The sequence below is a fragment of the Orcinus orca genome, chromosome 15 (genome assembly GCF_937001465.1).
Source record: "Orcinus orca chromosome 15, mOrcOrc1.1, whole genome shotgun sequence".
Classification (NCBI taxonomy): Eukaryota; Metazoa; Chordata; class Mammalia; order Artiodactyla; family Delphinidae; genus Orcinus; species Orcinus orca.
Window position 1 is genome coordinate 6,997,982 of NC_064573.1, and position 11,008 is coordinate 7,008,989.

Sequence of the window (11,008 nt, forward strand, 5' to 3'; positions counted from 1 at the left end):
CTTATGGTTACCAGGGGGGGAAGGGTGGGGGACAGGGATAGATTGGGAGTCTGGGATCGACAGGTACACACTGCTATATTTAAAATAGATAACCAACAAGGACATATTGTAAAAAAATAAATTTAAAAATAAATAAATATATATTTTAAAAAGACAGGTAGTGTTTCTCTTTTTCGTCCTCTCTATACACAGAGGACCTAAATATCTCCAATGGGTCATGAATGAAATATATACACAATCAAAATTAAGGCATACGTGACATATTACACAATTATCTACATTCATTTCAATTTAAGATTTAATAATGTCCTTTTTTCATTATGACACCTTGGCATAGCCTTAGCTGGAAAATATCTTTCTCAATGACTATATATTCTTTGTAATTACTCGATGTAGGAAACAGCAAACAGCCACAGTAACTACCCTTTTTCCCCACTGAGAGAACATACGGGAGACTGAAATGTAGAGGAATAACGATAAGTGTAAGTCCCTTATCACACTCTAAAAGAGATTTGCCATTTTAACTGTCTGGCACTTTAGCAATTACTCTCAATTTTCTCCTGCATGTTGACTGATTTCTTCAGTTTTTCTCACTCAAAGGGAAGCCCTGAGTAGTCTGAAATTGCACTTCTGCATTTTAAATTTGCCCTTTTTCTTATGGATTAGTAGAATTCTCGGCACAGTGAGGGGAACACACACGTGACTCGTAGCTAATACCCAGACCTGAGGAAGACGCCTGCCACTGACTGCAACACCAGCAGCTCGTCCAGACCCACCGTCTCAGGTCCTCCACGAGGACATGGGAATAATAATATAACAATCTTACAGCATTAGTTTGCAAAAGATTTACTGTACATGAAGTCCATGTCCTTCTACATTTTGAGTATTATATTATTAAGTGATGGGAGGAGTTCTAGAACAACATGGTGGCCTCATCTTCTATTTCATTATTTTATAATCAAAAGATAAACATATAATGATAAAGAGGCACCTACAGCTCTACTGAAATGACACGGATGCAGAACGTGTGACTATGGTTTTGGCTGTTGGTGCTCAGGCAGGTGGTTCAGTGGGCTGATGAGAAAGTCCACGGAGGAGGGCAAAGGTGGGCTGTGCCAGTTCCAAGCTGCTTTCCTCATTTGTCCTTGATGTCACACCCTTTCTTACTTAAATATAAAATGTTAGTGTCAAGTCAATGCCATTATAACAAGCTGATGATTCTCTGTCTTTGCATTTTTCATATCGGCATTCAACCGTCCTTTGAAAAACACCCTTGATTTTCCATTAAAATTCAATTTGTTGACTTATGTATTTCAAGATGGGACTTCAGAGATCATTTTAAGGAATCAAGAGCTCTATTTTTTGAGACATGGTTCTTTGAAAAGCCTGACGCATTGGGTACATACTGGTTTTCAAATTTAGTTGCTGTTTCCTTTAAAAAATATAAATCCCCTAAATAAAAAAGTATTCCTGCCTGGGTTCACTTTGAAGACAGATCTCTGCAATATTATATTCTTAAAATGGCAAATTCATCTTTTAGCTGATCTAAAGAATTCAAAGGAAGTTAACATATGCTTTTTTCAAGATCATAAGTGTTTCTTTTTTCACACAGGGATCAGAAGAAAATCTTGATTGCCAAAAATACTTTTAAATTTTTTACTGTATATGTATAGATTGTGCAAGAAAAGGTCGAAGTCATGAAGTTTTTGACAAGATAAAACAGATAAAAGAACACACTTTAGATTCACGGTAGCTGTGGCCACCACGTAAACGTTAAGTGCCCAAATTAAATGTCATCGGACTCCTGGGTCACCACTTACTTTAGAGAGTTTCATTTCTTTTGTAGGATTCACAAAAGAAAGACAGTGCCTCAAAAGGTTCCTTAGTCTGAAGGATTCTTCAGAGGAAAACACCTAAAAGGAGGATTACATTTTCAAGAAAGATAACCAAATCTATCAAGATAACGTGGAACCATCAGATGCATCTGTAGAAGTGAGTTTCTAGGCTCCAAAAGGCATATTTTTTTCTAAGAATTAATTGTTATAAAAGAACATGGACTTCCCTAGGTGTGAACTTGTTTGCTCCTGATTCAAACAAACAAACTTAAAAAGAGACATGTAAAGCAATGGGGGAAAATATGAAGCTGACCAACTGTTTCATAACATTAGGGAATCATTGCTAATTTTTAGTTGTGATAACAGTAGTTTCACACTTTAGAAGAAGAACTTTCCTTTTAGAGATGCATAGTGAAGTATTTATGAAAGAACTGCTATCATGTCTGGTATCTGCCTCAAAACAATCCCCTGATGGAAGAAAGTATTTGAGAATTTAGATGAAACAGGACTGATCATATGTTGACCATCACTGAAGCTGAATGATGGGATTTAGTGGTTCACCATAAGATCATCTCTAATTTTAGAGAGGTTTGGAAGTTTTATTACCAAAAATGTTTTTAGGGAATTCCCTGGTGTTCCACTGGTTAGGACTCAGCACTTTCACTGCCAAGGGCATGGGTTCAATAGCTGGTTGGGGAACCAAGATCCCACAAGCTGTGCGGCATAGCCAAAAAAAAAGAAATGTTTTTAATACACATTATCCTTTCTCTAATATTTTTCCCTGTGATAAATATTACATTTCAATTTGAAACAGCTTAAATGTATTTGATGACTTCAATCTTTTAAATTTTAGACTAGGTTCATTATTAAATAAATCATCTTTCCTAAAGCACTCTACCATTCCTAGTAGGTAAATTGCAAAAAAAAAAAAGAAAAAGTCACGTTGTTTTCATTCTTAAAAATTAGCATGACATTGTCCCATCATTTGCTATGCGATATACTTGCAAGTATGCAGTAGACTAGGTGCTTCATACGTTATAACTCACAAATGATTTGGCTAAAACATATCTGTATACAAGTATACTCTATAACCTGTAAAATATGTCAAGATATTCTTATATAAGGAAATGCAAGGAGACCAATGCCCCGAGATGCAATGTCATCCAAAATCCATTAACCATGAACTCCCTCACTTCTGAACTGTGCTTCACCTTTTCAACATCCATTAAGGAGAAGTTTTACAAGAGACAATAGTATTACGAAGAACTTTCTGTTGGGGTCTTATTTTTTGACTTAGCTTTGAAGCTCCCTTTGGCACCTGACTCCATTACGTTTCCATGAACGCTGAAGAGAACTCACAGAAACAGGACTGGGGTAGGTGTACCTTTGGGGGGTTTGCTCTTGTGAGGATGTGAAAAGCTCAGGACAGGGTGGTCAGTGGAGAATGTGATGGACCCTCGAGCACGCAGGACAGAGCAGGCTGGACAGACATAGGTAGGAAAGTTGATTCAGACACTTTTAACTGGTCTTCGCTCTCCTTCCCTCACACCCAGGTCCTCATTTACATCTACTCATCCTGCCACTGATTCTGTGCTGGTTGCCCTTCTTAACCATGTGTTTCTTATTTAGGGTTAACTATAGTCAACGTTAAAGCTTGATGTTAAACAATAAAGAAAATAAAAGGTATTGATAACAATCAGAGGAGTAACTGAATTTAATATAATCTATGTAGCAGCCACCTACACAGGAGCTTTGAAATCATAAATACCATCAAATCATTTCAAAATGTGCAATTTTTCCCTACTTTTCTCTGATTTGCTTAAGGGTCCTCTATATTACACACTTGAATGCTGACACTAGGGGAAAAAAGCAATCCTAATGGGTAGCGTTGCACATTGAGATTTTAAATGAAAACCAAATAAATCTTTGGTTTGGCCAATCTTCAGGTTGAAATGAAAATCTGAGTATTTCACTGACATCTTTAATAATTGTATGCTATAGCTAGACTTCCTGGTTTCAAACAGATTCATTATGCAACTCTCACGTTTATGAATGGGAGAAGGAAACTCATCATTCATTTAGCTCATCACCTGCGCCATTTTGTGGACAATGTAGCCTACAAACGTGTGTGCATTATTTTCACTTCTCCCCGTGTTGCAGGAAACAAACTGTTGCGACTCATCATGGAATCAATATCTTGTACATTAAAACCTCAGCATCTCTCTATGCAGCCTCAGAACATTTAAATCACTGTCACCAGCCCCGTGTAATTCTAGAGTGTGCAGTGTCCTCCTCAATAAATATTTTACGCTTCTCTTTAGAGGTTTATTTCTATTACCTCTAGAATACCTGGAAAATAGTTTCTTCATTGTTCTTTCCTTCTGTAGCCATTAGAATGGTATTTATCTCCTGCCTTAGAATGAATCTGATTTTGTGATTCTTGGTTTAACATATAAATATAGGGGGATTTTTATCTTGCCTCGATACCTGTTTCCTAAGTGCTCCATAGTGGTTTTGTCATGTGAAAATTGCTTGAATAGTGTTTGAATTCTTAAGAGCTTCTCGGAGGAGTTCCCATATGGCTCTGTTGTTTAAGGGTGTCTTGTCACATTCATTTTTAAAGGGAGCGTCATGAATATGGAAAGAATTAATCTGGTATTATCGCCCACGTTTTCCTAAATGCCTATCAGACTCACCAAGTAAATAAACCTGAAACCACACAAACTAAATGTAGGATTAGGTCGAACCTGCCCTTTGACTTCAAATGATGCAATAGTAGCGGAAACAAAGAACTTTTTGTTTTTTTCATTAAAAATCGACTTCCTCAGACCAGAGCTCTCTGGGTCGGTTCGGCCTGGGACTAACAATTACTACCACAGTGCGAAGCCATTTCTGGCTACTTATGATTCATTTTGAATTTTTATTCATAGTAAGAAAAAAAAGGGAAATATTTGCCTTTTATTTCTCGACGTCTAAAAAAAATCTACATCATTATTTCACCTGACAATTATTTGAAGGCAAATCAACTAAAATGACTGATGTCCCTCAAGGCTGTTCCTCTTTTATGAGCCCATTTTGCCCTACACTAAGTAGCTGGAGAAAATACAAAGCATCTGATTCATTAAGCTGGAAACATATTGTCCATACAGCAGGATGGGATGGTAATTTACTGTATGCAGCCAGGAAAGACACACTTTACAACACAGATTTGCAGCTTTTAACCTGGAAACTTAATAGAAAAGGCAATTCTGCTTTACTTTGCTTCCCTTCAAATCCAAAAGAAAGCAATACCTACTTTGTTACAAAACAGAGCAGGCAATATTTTATATTGCCATAGTCAATTATCTGAAGCTGTGTAACCTTTTCCAGCTATTATAGTCTTCAAATCTTCCTGTGCTAATGTTGCCAACACAATAGAGGAGCAGCTTCAAAGCATCTTCGCAGTGATAGAAAGAGAAGACAGCTGGCACTGCTCAGAGACTGAGCTGAGATGACCAGATTTCTAATTTACAAAACTGGGACAGCATACGTCAAGGGAACATCACTGGGGGTTTTGTGAAGGTCTATCTCCAGCTATTTCCTTCTGTCAGGTAAAGACTTGTTTACTGAACAAAGAAAAGGAAAAACTGTAAAAGGTTTTGTTGAGAGACTCCGGGAAAACAAAACAAAACTACAGCCCAAAAAGCCACCTTTAATTAAAAAGAATGCTACAAGAATAAGTATTCACATTCAAACCAATGCTGTGCTCCAATGTACAGATTTGAGAGAATTCCATCAAAAAGGTAGATCGAGAGACATACGAATTCATCAGTCTCACCTTCAAAACCCATTAGACCTTGGTTATAACAAAACATTCACTGCAGGAAGGATGTGATACAACTGTAAAAACCATGGACTTTCAATTACTAGTAACGACTGATAATCTCTTGTGTCATTTTGGAATTAGGCTCCATTTGATGTATCTTGGGAACTACGATAACTCCTGATAACACCAGAACATCAACCTCTGAAAGGGTGGAGATGGGATAACTTAGACTGAAACATGCGCACTGTAGGCATGAGTCTGGGGGTGAGGGTCCACTGTGGGCAGTGGAGACCACACATTCAGGTGATTTAATAAAACGATCCACCCTGTTTTCTAGATTGTCTCAACTCTTCCTTAGTTTTGTAGACGGCTGTTTCCAAACACCACCTCATCTAGTATCTTCAATTTTCACAACTCGGAAGAATGTTGAGTAAATGTCAGTTTGTCCATTTAAAAGAAGAGGAAAATTGGGATTCAAAGAAGTTATGTGCCTTGTTGAGACAAGGTCACACAGCTGAAGAGTAGAGGAATTGGCCCCAGAATTCTGCTCTTCTAACCCTTAGATGGATACACTTTCTTCTCACTTCTTACAAATGGATTTTGGGAACACCAAGTATTAGGATTACCAATCTATAACCCTCTAGGGTATCCTATTTCATATTTTGCCAGGGGAAAGCCAGGGAAATGCTGCTAAGGCGTGGATAAACTAGACAGAAAAGAGCTTTGCACAGAATGGTTCTGAACTGTTTACACCGTGTTGCTTTGTTCTTGCAGACATATTCCTTACAACTTACATAACAATGCCCTCCATCTTTAGAAAGAGGGAAATGTAAAATATTCATCATGAATCATACTAAAAGCTCTGTTTTAACTGGAAATGCCTCAAGTCGTTGTGTTTAAACTCTGCAATATATTAATGCTCAGAAGCCTAAATGAGAAATTAATTCTCAAATGTAAGGTATACTCACAGTGGGGGACCAAAACAGATAAGCTTTTATTTAGCCCTCAAAGTGAAGGTTTTCACAAGATATAATAAAACAGCCAAGAAGAAATCATGGCCTGAGCGTGAGAGACTGTCATCATGTAATGATGGAGACACACTCCTTACACGTTTATTTTTGTTTGGTTTTTTGTTTGTTATTTTTGTTGTGTTTTTTGTGGTACACGGGCCTCTCACTGTTGTGGCCTCTCCCGTTGCAGAGCACAGGCTCCGGACGCGCAGGCCCAGCGGCCATGGCTCACGGGCCCGGCCGCTCTGCGGCATGTGGGATCTTCCTGGACCGGGGCACGAACCCGTGTCCCCTGCATCAGCAAGCGGACTCCCAACCACTGCGCCACCAGGGAAGCCCCTATTTTTGTTTTTGCACACGGTTTATGGAGAGTGCTTCAGCTAACACAGCAAAGATTCTCCCGATGGACTGTTCTTTTGACAATGCTATTGTTATTCTGTGAATGTCAAACAACAGAAATATGAATGCAACATGGAAACTGTTGTGACCCTACTACCATGTCAGCATCTCCTGCAAACAAAGACAGCTCTTAACTTGATAACCAGTGAATCTTTTAAAGAATTATCTTTGTTCTTCTGTCTTACATTTTTGAGACCTTAAATGAAATGGTCTGTCCTTCACGTAAATACTGAATCCAATGTCCAAGGTATATAATGTCAAAGAGGGAATTCATTCACAATGTATGAAAGTACGGAAACACAATAGCAAGTCTACACCAGAACACAGAATGCTAGTTTTGCTACATCCTTGACCGTGAGAATAACTCCTGCCAGGCCGGATCCTAAATATGAAAAGTCATCACATTTGATAAGCCAAGTTGCTCAAATAACTTTCCTCCAGCTATAGAATCTGATGATCCGGGCTAGTTCTACTCATCTGCCTTGGCAGACACCCTCTTCCTTCTTCACTGTTCCGTGGACATGCCCCTGAATTTGGGTTCCTGACTGCAAGCGGACATATATTTCAGCACTTGTAGCATTCATCAGTTTGAATTAGAATCTGCTGACATGAATGTGTGAGGATTTGTATAGCATCCACAAATTCAACACTACTGTAACAGGTGTGACACTGTCAGGCTATGAAGTAGGATGTGAACACTGTCACTTCACAGCTAATGTGGACGCTCCCTTGAATCCTCGTGGTGATGAGCTGATTTGAGGGGATTCGCTGGTTTGACATCATCAGAGAGAATGATCAGATATTGGACCCCCGCCCTTCAGACATCCACAATTTTATTCCATCTCGCTAGACTTCTTATATTCACATTGTCATCAGTCTCCCTTTCTTCATCTAAACACTCCTCATATTTCTAAGCAGAAATTAACGACCATCTCCGGGTCTCTATCAGCCATTTCTTACCCTCTTGAACTTGGTCATGGGAGACTAAGGAATCTTTCCCCATCTCTCTTTATCTAAACATAAAACTCCTCAATTTCTATTCTTTGCTGAACCACAATGCTGAAATGACACAGGAAAAAAATTCTTGAGCGACACTTACATTTCTGGTACCATTTCGTGTAATTCTGAGGCAGAGCCAGAGACAGCCCCAAACCTCTATATCATTAGCGGTCCAGCCGGACACATGTAAAGGCAGCTAGCCCTCTGGACCGCTACTGAAACTCTCTCTCCCTCTCCTAGGTCAGAGAGGTCTTACACTCTCGTGCAGAAATCTCAGGGGCACAGTGTGTTGCTTGCCATGTTTGCAAATCCAAGTATACTTTTTTTATTTAGATATAACTGACATACAACAGTATATTCGTTTCAGGCATACAACATAAAGACCTAATATTTGTATATACTGCAAAATGATCACCTCAGTAAGTCTGGTTAACATCCATCACCTCACATAGTTACAAAATGTTTTCTTGTGATGAAAACTTTTAAGGTCTACTCTCTCGGCAACTTTCAAATATGCAATACAGTAGTATTAACTATAGTCACCATGCTGTACTTGACATCCCCATGACATACTTACTCTACAGATGGAAGTTTGTACTTTAACCCCCTTCTCCCCTTTTGTCCACTCCCAGCCCCTACTTCTGGCGCCCACCAACCTGTTCTCTATATCCACGAGGACGCTTTCTCAGCTTAAACAAAGGAGAGGAGTGTCAGTTTTCCTGCATTTGCCTTGTAATGCCATTTACCCTCTCTCCTCCTTTCAAATTAAACCCTAACCTCCACTACCCTAGTCACACAAATACCACAGCCAAAATGCAGAGAGGAAACACCATTCGTTCCTGAATTTTGAGCTTTCCAATGCTCATTCCCTGGAATGTAAGGATTTGTAAATATAATCTTTAATATACCTATTTTTTCTCATAATGTAGAACGCTGAGTAAATTGCAACTGCATTTTATTCTCCCAAACCCACTCCCCGCCTTGGGTCTCAAAAAGTATTTTCCCTCAGAGATACTACATCTAGTATTTACCACAAAAGTCTATTTGGAAACTCAAAAGCTGATCATTTCTTTCCCTTTACGTTTCTGTGGAACCACTATTGAGGGGGCAGTAAACATACAGAGAATGAATTCATGGCTGCCTGGCTGGAGAAGATGAAGAGTAGCAGGAAATACTGATTTTTAAGAATTGGTTCACAGCTGATAATATTATACCTTCACATTTTCACATATCCTGACTTAAAACACTCTTTATGAAGCATCACAGTCTATGACACTGGAAGGTCATATTTCACGAAGGAAGTTTAACTGTGGTTTTATCTCTTTTTTTCCAAGCAAATAAGTCACTTGATCCCTACTCCCTAAAAGAAAGGCTCATCATCCCCAGAAGATGCCCTCCTCCCCTCACACAAACTGCCTGAGATCCAGTGCAAGGAGGTCTCAGTCCTGTGTCCAAACACGAGGAGAGAGGTCTGGTCCCTGAAGAGCTGAATGCTGCCACACAGAGTGGTTGTCATGATCCTATACCATGTGACGTATGATGCTTTTCTACTGATGCCAGAATGCCCTTTCTGGTCCAGGTCCAGGCCAAGCCACGGTGGAAGGGCCCATGTTGGATGCTGAAACTGGAGTTGGTTTAATTTCACACTCTCGTGCTCAGCTAGCATTTCTCATAGCAGAACCACTGTGCTAAGGTGACTGAATTGAGAAATTTTTCCAGCATCAGCTGTGGATTTCACTCCTTGAACTCCTGAGGATGGGTCACCAGCCTAAACTCACATTTTTCTCAAGGAAGTTATATTTCAAGAGATTTCATCCCCTTTCCTGCCACCAGATGTCAGCCAACGCTATCATAATCCACTCTGATGGCTCTGCCGGTTGATCTTAAAGAACAGTTGATCTTTTGGTACCTAACCCCTCCTTAAGACTGTAGGGTTCCCAGTGTAAAGGGATCCATGCCCCCGCCCCAGTGACCAGCTTCACACATTTGAGGTCCCAACAAATGGCAGTCCGATAAAGTCACCAAAAACAATGGTTGCACCAAAACCCAGAAAAACGGCTGCTAAGCTGCTAACTTTTGCGTAACGTGGAGAAGTGCCTGAGGAGCACTTTCAACGTAAAAGTCCCTCTTGTTCCCACTACATAATCATGGAGTGAAGACGGTAAGAGTCTGGACATGTTACAAGGCTAAAAAAAAAGTCTGCAAAAAGAAGATATGTGAGCCTGTTCTATGCGTATGAACAGACATGTAATAGCCACTCATAAACTTTCCCAGAGAAAATAATAACTTATACCAAATGAGTAGCTAAGCACCCTGATTTCATTTACTTTGCTATCTGGAACCTTCTATTTCTAAAATGAGTTCTAGTCTCACACCCCAGAGCCGCAGAAGATTTGTCTGTTTTGTTTGCCCAGAGCCATTTGTGATTTTTTAGAAGTAGTGATGTGCACACAGGCACTGAAGCTCCTTCCTCTTCTCCTCCATGAAAACCCAAATGCATGGTTTATCAGGGCTGCAACATAAGCCAACACCACGAGCAAACTATTTTTCTAGGTAGTACTTTTCCATCTAGAGGGATTTAGTGGTTTCAGGACAAGTAACACACTAAACACGTACTTGATGCGGCAATGAAATACCTGAAGCGATCGGAAAGGAGCAACAGGTTCTTACTCCATCAGGAGCTTTCTGATATTCCTTCTCCTTCCCAGGGTAACAGCAAACCCAAAGGAGGACCACGGCAGCAAGGCTGTAGAGAACTATTTCATGGTGGAGATGCATGAAAGGTTGAAGTGACATCCTAGAAGGATAATGCAAGACAAGGTGAAACTCTCAAGGTCACAAGAGAAAAACGCTTAAAGCTTAGACTTCTAGGAAGGAGGTGAGTTGTTTAAAGAAACCTAGTATTGTTTCTGTGTTGACCGCCCTTTAGCAATGCTGTTTGGCCTCATGCTCTACAGGAT

General features: G+C 39.7%; 1 long non-coding RNA gene across 1 annotated transcript in view; it reads right to left on the minus strand.

The window, feature by feature from the left end:
- The window catches only part of LOC125961258 (uncharacterized), a 118,796-nt gene extending 108,047 nt beyond the window's left edge, over positions 1–10,749 (minus strand). The window contains exon 1 of the long non-coding RNA XR_007471708.1: positions 10,685–10,749. This is a non-coding gene — a long non-coding RNA (uncharacterized LOC125961258). The remainder of the gene's footprint in view (positions 1–10,684) is intronic.
- Between the last annotated feature and the right edge of the window lie 259 nt (positions 10,750–11,008).